This window comes from Mesitornis unicolor, unplaced genomic scaffold (assembly GCF_000695765.1).
Source record: "Mesitornis unicolor isolate BGI_N332 unplaced genomic scaffold, ASM69576v1 scaffold20444, whole genome shotgun sequence".
Classification (NCBI taxonomy): domain Eukaryota; kingdom Metazoa; phylum Chordata; class Aves; order Mesitornithiformes; family Mesitornithidae; genus Mesitornis; species Mesitornis unicolor.
The window spans coordinates 65,366-76,396 of record NW_010178375.1 but is presented as its reverse complement, the minus strand read 5'-3'; the positions used below and the strand labels follow the sequence as shown (position 1 = coordinate 76,396).

The window sequence follows — 11,031 nt, the reverse complement described above, 5'->3', positions numbered from 1 at the left end:
GAGTTTGTTGGCAGCTAGAAGAGGTATTGTTTTAAATTACATAAAAAAACCCTAAAAAATCCACCCCAATACAGTCCTGGAAAGTTTTCAGTCTTGCTAGATATACTGCAGTTTTTCTAAATTAGTTAGTTCAGCCAAAATGTAATTATTCTAACAACATGGTAGCAACCCTGTTGTGCAGGTTGGGCTGGGCATCCATTCTATATCTTACTTTGTGCTCACTGTTTTAGGAAGACACTTTCTTTTAAGCACAAACTTGCAATATTTGGGATCAACTAAAGTGCACTTTCAAAACAGCATCTCAAGAAAATCCATGTAGCTAGCTGAGTATGTAAATAGGAACTACAGATACGTGTGTAACGTGTTCAACCGGCTTTTGGGAAGTGCAATTAGGGAAAAAGATTGCTTTGTTCTAGTAATTTATTTGCAGAATCTACATAGCTTTGAGCAATTATTTGTGTGTGTTTAAAAACACTTATTTACAAAGAAAGCAGTTCAAAATGCATCATATTCTGTGTCTGAGTATAAAGCATGGTTTTCTACCAACACAAATATATGTATAGCTTGTATGCTCAAACTTATGTACTGAAATTAATACTGTGTGTTTCTACTGGACTGAGTTCTTAATGTACCATAATTTTATCATTATTACTATTAATCAAATCAATCTTGGTTCATCTGGATTCCATATTAGGAAAAAGTCTGTCTTTTCTACTCTAATTTCTAGCTCTCCTCTGATTTCTTGTCAAAATTTTTCTAACACCCAGAAGTATGTCCTTTCATTTTTAATTTGCCAGTTTCTAAAGAAATTAATGACCTTACAAAATTTACATAATAAAAATATTTAAATTCTCAGTCCTTGCACTGCATTAAGTAAAGAAAAGCCAAAGAATGGACAATTTCCTTAGAATGGGCTTCAAATTTTCTACATACTACATATAAACAATCTCAAAATGTAAAAGGAAATGAGAGTCATGGTAAAGATTTACAATGAGATCTAACTAGCACCTGTATAAATACATTAAGCTTTGGAATCATGGCCTTTGTATATTTGCATTTGTATTCTGATCAATACACTAACTAAAATAATTTTAATATTGATTTATATATTGAATTGAAATTAAACTATTTTAAGACTATTTCTCTCTTCAAAGAGACATTAGGCCTATATTTTGGTAAAGGACTATATTTGTACCAGAAGTACGTATAAAAGTACTTCTGTACTTTTACATTCTGGTAATCTAATCCCATCACTGATTTTATTTTAAAACATTTAGTTAAGAGTTAATATATTGAACCCTAAAATGGGTTTCATTACCTAAAATACTACTTACAAACAACTGCTAGCACTGGAACAAAACTCAATTTAAATGGTGAGTTGCGTATGTTATGTATGACAGCAAAGAATTTAAAGATTAATTCAGATACTCCCAAGTCCAGGTAAAAACTGTAATTGTAGGCAACAATTTGTGTTGTTACCAACAGGTGTGTCCAGTAATCCTGACACTTCACTTGAAAGAAGGTCTAAATAATAAATAGCAAGCAAGTTCATGCAAAGTAATATGAAACTTATGAACTTAATGCAAATTTTGGTGTGTAAATCTTCAAACAAAGCTCAAAACTTGGTTGATCTCTTTTCTGTTTCTGTTACATTCTGTCATAAAGCTGCAGCAAGCTTAGTACTCTAACAAAGGCAGCCACACTGGACTATAATGAAACACTGGCTGGATATTCAGTAGATGAAATAATTCTTGATATTTTCTGAGAAATGATCACAGTGATGTGGTAATGACTTCACAGTATACAAATATTTATCACTTGTCATTACTACTTAATCTCCAAAGGATTTTAAATTGAAAAGATAAATTATTAATATTAAGCAACATAGCTTAAATATTTATCGCCATTTTTTAATAATTACTGCTCAGAAAATCATAGAATTACCCAGACATGTGATTTTGGCAAAAGAAGTTAGGTATAAGATGCTTGTACCAGTTTTATAGAGAGATACAGTTTGGACACTTTTTCATTATTCACAAATCCTGAAAATAAAAGAATAATAACTGCTCTGCCCAAAAGTGTTATATCAGTAATTAACAAAGACTGCAAAGTATAACATTCTATACTTATTCTGGCTTCATGTTGATTAGCACTTTTCTCAGTGCTTGCACACACCAAATCTACTAACTCAACTTTGAATTCTGGCTCTACAACAAATGTACACTCAGTCCACTGGAATATAAAACAAGCAACAGTACATTAACAAATTTTGGTATGTAGAAATCTGCATCAATAGCACAAGAAAACGGAATACAAGTGTGATGTCTTTGCTGGAAGACAGATATCCTAGAAATATACTTCAAGGATTTTCTACAAACTACAATGCCTTCAGTGATGAGAAATTCACATCTAGGGATTCTGACTGATTAGGCATCTTCTTTTGCCTTTGAGGAACCTTAATGACTACAGTAAAACTTATGTATAAATATCTGTTCATATGGATGAAATGACAGAAGCACTGATTTTGGTTGATTTGTCTATATGCACACTGTTTTACATTACCTAATTACAAGCAATTAATAGTATATTTGAAAAATTTTATACAAGTTACAGAAGCAAAGAAAGGACACGTAGCAAAGACATAAGCAGGTGATTAGATGCAATGCACTCGCAAAAATGGGAAGGGAGTAACAAAGCATCTGTTGGCCAATATGTTACATGACGTATTAATTCCAGATTTTGGTTGTTCTCTTAAAGTTGCTTTTAATAATGTTTGTACTGATAGTCTATATAAACTCAAAAGTCTTTCAACTGTGTAAACAGAACTACTATTTTTGTTTCTTAAAAACTCAAAACATTTGAGCCACGGTTTCCTTATTTTACACTAAAACTCTGCCACTGCTATGACAACTCTGCAATATTATTATCAAATATATCAGACAAAGGTGGATGATACAGTATCCACCAAAAATATTCTGGATAAATTTTCAGGAAAAATAATCAGCCAAGAAGCTAAACCTAATTATCACATACTAAAAAAAAAAATAAAAATCTTTGGATCTTCACTGAAGATGGATGGCCTGAACTTCTCTATTACTTGAGCTATAAAAGAATCTAATGCCAACAAAACCTGGCACCCTACAAAATAAAAAATATGTCTCTTTTGCCATTGGAGGGAAGACCTAAGGGCCAGTGAAATGAGTGATGATTCAATACAGATAAAACAAGAAGTCAATGACAGTTACTGCTGAGGCCTGCAAAGACAGAAGTGAGAACAAAGACTATGGAGTTTAAATCGAACTTTCCATCTGTTGATCTCCAAGTGCTTTACAAAAGACAGGCAAGTGCTGCATTCCTCATTTACAAGTCATGTAACAAGCACAAAGATGTCATGAGTTGTCCAAAGTCACAAGCTACTCAACAGTGAGCTGGGAACCAAACCCAGCCTTTTGTTGAAGCCGTGCCTACACCCCTCTATTTGAGGCTTGCTTTAGGAGGCTGTATCTATAGCTTTGGGGTACCAGGAAAATATTTGGTGATATCCTGAAGATGATGTGGGACTCAAAGCCCAGAAAGCTGGGTGTTGAAAATCCCATGATAATCTGGCTGAAAGAGGTGACAAATGTACTTTCTGAGCTGGATCCCAGCTCAGTGTTTTTCTCTTCTGACTCCTATTTCCTTAGCATTCACTAGCTGAAAGCACAGGTTGCATGTGACTGTGAGTGGCAGTGGGTAAACGAAATAAGCCTGATCGAGCCTTTCTCCAGTGAAGGGTGAGGAGCTGGCAAGAAACTAGTACAAGATCTGGGCTGAGATAAGCCCAGCATCTCCCCTGAACACTAACTGGTCATTATTAATGAGATTGTCTCATTGTTACAAAAGCATACATGTGGAAAACTGCACATTTAGCAGTAATTTAGCAATGACCATTTGAACAGATTTGTTTACAAAAATAAACACATAAAATATTCAATGCTGTAAGTTGGTCATAGTGTAGTATAAAATACAGATGCAAAAGTAGATTGAAAGTATTAGAGTCATATTACAAAATCCTGAGAGCCATAACATGCATTTAAGACCAACTGGCTTACCTAAAATCCTAAGACTCTATTGAGAATTATTCATTATAAGAAAAAGGTTTAGGAGTTCCTTTTGTTGCCATTCTGCCTGAAAAAATGTCATTTGCTAACCAATTCAGAAAGGCTCACTAGTGCTGCAACTTAAATTCTTTAAACAGTGAATCGCATTTCATTCATAGGTGACGAAAAGGATCCTCTATGATTTTATTTCAATTAATAGTACACAATTAATAGTACACAAAAGGAACATCTAAGCGATGTTGGTAATCAAGTGGGAAGATATGGAAATATAAAATTATTTTAAAACCTAATGCCTTATTCAGTATAAAATTATAGGCTGTCATCAGGAGCAGGCTGGCAAAGCTGGGTCCAGATGGGAAACTGGCTGGGCAATAAGAAGAGGTAGGGTGGAAATGATGGGTAGGCTGGAAACGATGGGAACCTAAGGAAAGACATGACTGCTCCCTCTGCTGGCAAGGCCCTCACCTGCTTTAATTTTTAACTAATGAGTAGGCATTTCTTTAATTATTTAGGATCTAGCCAATAAATAATGCAGAATGTTCCTTCCTCAGTCTGTTGCTGTGCGTTTGCACATTTTTGAACTTATGGTGCCCTATTTCACTAGAATAATTTGTCATAGAATTAAGGCTCAGATGGATATCTAATGGCAGAGTTACTGGTTTTATATGTTAATTGCTCACGAAATGAATAACAAGATTAAGCTTTTTAACGTTCAAAATATTCTATTTTACAATGTATAAGCATTTCATATTTAATTTACATATTTCATAATATTACGATAAAATGCTCATCATATCATACAAGAACTCTTTTATGTAGCAATAAGATACTATATAATGAAGAATTCTGCAACACAAACATACAAAATTACACATCACACCAAAATGTGCCATTCTTCCATGAATAAAATTCACGACCACGGAATTCAGTGATAGTGTTTGTATTAAAACCTAATTAAAAGACTAAGATAAGCCATTCATTACTTGATTTGTGATATAAATTAATAGCTGCAGTAAGAACATTTAGAAAAAATCTATTCTAAGATTTTGGCCTACAACCAGAAGCTCCCAGAACAGGAGGGATCAGCTTTTTTTGCCCACTGTTCTCATCTGAATCCTGGCTGAAAAGCTACTCCAGCTCCCAGCTTTCCAGAAGGCTCCATCCCAGGAATCCTCGCCTGCCATTTGGTTTGCTGATTTTAATCTCACAGGACTTTCTTACAGTGGCTCCACTATGCTGAACTGGCACTTGCTCCTAGAAGTGAGTTATTATTAAACTTGTAGGTCAATTGTGGCACTAACAACTCTTTGGAAGCTTTCAGCCACGGTGTACAATTTGCCGGTCTAATTAAATATTAATTCTAAGTGTTACATTCTGTGGCTAAGAGCTTTTATTTTCCATCATCAGTCTGGAAGAGAAAGAGGTTACAAGGCTAATTTAATCTTCCCCCCCAACCCCCAGCATTAAAGCTTAACTACACAGGCACAAAAACATCATTAAAGATGCAGTATTCCTTTTTATTATGATTATATAGTAATTAATAGAGCAGGTCTAAACAAGAAGACGTAACATTAGATTCTGAAATTTCAAGGTTTTAAACAACACCAAAAGTTCATAAAAATGCTTCTAAGCAAACACTGCACAGAAATTCAATATTCAGCTATTTGAAAATAATTTAAGATGGGAAATACTTATGCAATAATGTAAATATAAAATAGTTTTACACAAAACTATTGTTCTTTGTTCTGAAATACAACAGATAAAACCCATATTTAATGCTAGACTCACAGGGCATTTTTTTCCAAAAACTTGTACTTCTACTTATGTGAAAAAAAACATATTGCCTCAGAAAAGCAATAGCACTTTCCATTTTCTAACAGAATTACTGGCTTAAAGTAGTTAAATAACTTGTCCTGCATTATTTAAAGTCACTCGTCTAATCTTTACTTATCAGTGTCCAAATGGGCTCAATACATGAGTCTCTTCCCTTCTGCTTCCATAACAGTTGTGTCCATGTCTGGACACTGGGCATTATATTAACTACTTAGTCCAGTAGCCAAAAGATTCCATATGCTGGAACAGATGACTATCTCCATACTGTGATGGGATATTTAACTGTTTAGGTCTAATATTGCAGTTGAAAGATTTAGTTCTAAATCTTAGCTAATTTTTTTAAGTTCTCATAGGCATATTTTCAGATTACATAGATAAAATGTAAAATAAAGTTGCAATGCTAGACATACTAATTAACTTTTAAAGTTTAACATCTTCATTTTGGTAAAGTGATTTTTTGATTAAAAGTGTGTTGATGAGATGGTGATAAGCATGTGTATATAGTGTCCTTAAAAAAGGTAAAATATATTAAAAAGAAAAGGCTGTTTTAGGAATATAATTTTACCATACAATGTGACTGTTTGTCATAATATAGCTAAGACAGTTAAAAGACATGTGGGTACAAAAACATGCTTCAAATGTATATTGTACTTCTTTTTGAAATGGGTAGTTGTTACCAAATCAGAAGTGGTAGAGCTAGAATACAGCCTGTTGGCAACCATAAACTTATTTTGTGAAACATAATAGTAGAATATTTCTACTTCTTCTGTAACTTGATTAGCAATTACTACCAACAATAACAGAAATTGAAAACAATATTACTTACTGTCACACAATTAAAATTTTGAGTTGTTTATTTCTATGAACTTCCTACTCAATCGTAATTTTAAAGATGTCTTTATGAATGTCTAGGATATCCAAACCAGAATATACATATCTGAAAACTATGTGGATAACCCAAGAATACCTGGCATAAACGAATGACTTAATATTTCCTTGGAGGGTTGTTTAAGTGTATTTCTCACACACACAAAGCAATATGCAACATTAAAAAGCAAGTCAAAAAAACCCAGTACAGAAAAATAGAAAGACCAGTTCATCTTCACAGTTTCTATTTTGCAGAGAATTTCAAAAGCGTGGTTAACTATGACACAGAAACTACATGATATTTGATCTCAGTACAAATTTGTGTAGCAGATACATCATCAAATACATTTGAAAGTTATTCAGCATTTTACACTTGTGAACTCTCAGAAGTTAGAGTTCTAAGGCAGGCTATCACTCTTAGCTCTTGTCATGGGAATAAAGACTTCAAACTGAGAAATTCACAAGCTATAGGAGATCACATCTTATAATCCTATATTAGCAATGGATTCTAAAGCACTCTATTGCTTGACTTCAAGTTTAGCTGCTAAGTTACTCAGTGTGAACACAAAAGGCTATGGATGTGAAAAGGTTTGTTTCTGAATTATTCTACACTGAAACATACAGTAACTTACGCACTTCAGTGAATTCAAAGCATCAAAACATTAATATTGTAGGAAATTAATTTTTAACATACTGGATGAAATAATGAAAATACCTTGCTAAACAGAAGCTCGGACTCTGAGGACAGGTTCTGTAACAAGACTTATTCATACTGACTTTTCATTAGTCAATTAATTTCCCTTGGTACATGCTGACTAATATGGTTGTTAGTTCTTACCAGTAATACAGCTTCAAGTTAAAAATAAAGGATGGCTTAAATAAACGTGTTACACTTTCTCCCAGTGAAAATAATAATCTGCTAAAAAAATGTTTCTTAAGTGATGCAAACCTGGGAAGAACAGAAACAGAATTACAAATATTATTTAGTATTTTGGGGAAAAGGTGTTTTTGGATTTACCACTGATTTTTAGTAATTAAAAGAAGAAAATACAAAAGCAAAATATTTTAAATTCTAATTTAGGGCTTTGGCAAGTACTAACCATGACACTGAAGTCCTTTAAGTCACACTCTGTACCACAGAAAAAATTATTTTTTGAAAATTAAGTACTAACATGCAGATATTATCAGCATTAAGAAAGAGAGTCCTAGCTTGCTTTTATAATACTCCTTAAATTTGGAAAATGTAACAACAAATGAAATCCCTCTTCAGTCTGCCCTCCTTGATCAACGCTAGATTTTAAAAATGGAAGTAATTTTCCTTTTTCAAATGCACCATCTGATTTCAGAAGCACAATACATTTTCAAGAAGCAGCAGAAAGACTTGAAAAATAACCTTCCATCAACTATTTTAATCATACTTGTAAGTATCTCAATATTTATTACCTGACAGACAGTGTAAGATAAGAGTATGTTTAATCAGTAGAAAATATCAATCAAGTAAAACTTGTCACACATCATCTGAATAAAATTCATAATTGGATAAGTTTTTGGTGTCATTTTCTTGAAATCCTCTTCTGGAATAATGTATTCCTACTTTTGTGGTTGAGAAAAGAGAATTTTTTTTTTCTTCATGCACTGTTTCCACTAGAAGTTTCATCAATAAAACACAAAGAATCTGTGCTCTTTAGTGGACTAAAATGTCTTTAAATTATTCTGAAAAAACTCTGGACACAACCAGATTGTTTGTAAATTTGTGTCTTTTAGCAAAATACAGCCTTACAGAAGACTGTGAAGACATTCAGCATCCTATCAAACTAGGTGAATAAGCATCATATTTGGTTAAATGCAATTCAAAGTTATTAAATCCAAGACAATGAATAGCTGGAATAATGAAAGAGCCACATTGGTGGATGCGTACCACAGAGGGAAAAGCATCAAGAACAAAATCACTGTTTAATGTTCAATAGTCATCAGAGACAAAGCAGACATTAGAATGTAGGAAAAGAGAACAATAATAGTATTATTGTATTATGTAACTGTAACAAAGTAAAATATGATTAAAAGAAATGTGACTGTTTAAAAACAGATTAAGGAGGCAGCATGAGAAAAAATACCACACAATCAGAATACAGAAAATACAAAGTAGGGAGCCTCATCTTACTGTCTCATCAGCCAACAACAGACATAATTTCTGAAAAGTAAAGGCAAATTTAAACTTTCTGAAAAAAAAAAAAGAAACCAGATAGATTTAATTTGTGGAACTCCCTGTCACAGTACAGCATGCAAAGTATTTGGCAAAATACATAAAAGGACCCAATCTCAATCTACACACACACACACACACATATATATATATGCATTATTAATATACTACATATTAAAAATATATAACTAGTCTGGGTTGGAAAGACATTGTCACTGTTGAAGATCTGTACTACCAACTGTGAGTTTTACTACTTCTTCACTGGAGTAACTACTACTGTGGGCTGACAAGAGATAAGATATGGTAGGATTCACTACTAAAAATGCAGGTAAAAATGAAACTATCTTTTGGTATATGTTACGTAGACAAAACTTTGATTAAAATGTGATTTTGAACTTACATTTACGTTCATGGAAATTATTCACGTGAAGAATTTACTTGTAGACCACCTAATTAATACTTTTGCCTCTTTGGGAGGCAAAAGATAACACAGAAAATACAGAAACAGTAGTTCAGTAAATAAATGTGGAATTTACTACAGTTTCAGAAGAACATCAGGCATTTTCTATGCTTTCAGTGTACTGACTTTAAGATTCAACAGAGAAAGCATATGCTAGAACTTACTCTGATCAAATTAAATACATATACAGAAATGCACTTGGAAAAAACCCAATCCCTCTCTCTTATTCTCTTGGAAAGAAAAGATATTTCTTTACGTTTTTTTTAATCCAGCAAGAAACCTCAGCAACAGAATGGCGAGTAGCTGGGTTGTGAGAATGTGAGCAGCTGCTGTTATTATAACTAAAGGTCTGTCTACGGCTTGAGCCTGAGCGACCACATGTTCGGCTGTCCTCTCATCTTGCCATCCTCACCAATTAACTATTAACATGGAGGGCTGTACACATGCTCTCAGGGGCTCTTTAACAGGCGTCTTGGAGAGTGGAACAACTACACAGCAGGGCTCTGGGAACTGAGTAATGTGAGGTATAAGGAACCCTCAGCAGCTTTGCTCCTCCTAATGACAGTTTTCTTCCTAGTTTAGTGCCTAAAGAAGGATACATGAAGTTTAGAAATGTCAAAAAAATTTATGCTCTCATGTATTTAATGCTGCTGAGCAAAGATTCTGAAAATAATGTTTCTTCTTCTCTATTCAGAATATTCTAACACTTACTGTAAAACAATTCTGTTAAAATCAAAAAATCAGTTATTTAAAAAATGAGATATAATTTCAATCCTAATTCCATAGGAATTGATTTATATGGAATTTATAAACAAAAAACCAAAATCAACTTCCCAGTTAAGTTTGCAAAAACCAATAAACTTCATCCTTCAGTTTGTTTCTTAGAGATGCTTCTGAACTTCTCTAAAATATATATAACTTTTATTGACATAATATATAAAAAAGTGTACAATGAAAACAATTGTATGTCCCAATTACAGACAGGTAATTCCATTGTGTAAAAAGAAGCTTTACATTCACAAATTCTATTCATTGCATTAAATTTTACTGTCAATCTTTTTGAAAGCAAACTGCCAGCTAATATTTAAAAATAGCTAAGTAAGGAGATGGAGGTTTGCACCGCAAGGGCAACATTCACAAACTTTTGATGCAATAGTAAAACTAGAAAATCAAACTTCTTTACTTTTGAAGCAGTAAGTGCATCAGGTATCTACATAAACATTTGCAGGTATTCAAACAGCTTTACAAGTTGCAATACACAAGTGAGTGTCAGGTACTTACCTAAGATACGATTTAATCTAACAATAAACTCATCTTCTATGAAAACATTTTGCATAATACAAGGTTTTATTCAGTACTTTTTTACCATAATCAAATAAAATTAATATCTAAAATTATAGGTTCTCTGTTCATTGTCAATAATAATTTTGCTTTCGTAAGTTACAACACCACTTGGAGAAAAAAAAGACTATCTACATTTTTCCTTTTGCTAAAAAAGTTTATTTCCAGAAGATACATTTAAATGTCTATACACTCCTGGGAAAGCTGCTGTTAGCAGCTTCTGATTC

At 33.1% G+C, this 11,031-nt stretch overlaps 1 protein-coding gene across 1 annotated transcript in view; it reads right to left on the bottom strand.

Annotated features, from left to right (window-relative positions):
* The window catches only part of ELP4 (elongator acetyltransferase complex subunit 4), a gene marked incomplete at its 3' end in the record, with an annotated part of 67,149 nt that overhangs the window by 5,315 nt on the left and 50,803 nt on the right, over positions 1-11,031 (bottom strand). The window lies entirely within an intron of this gene.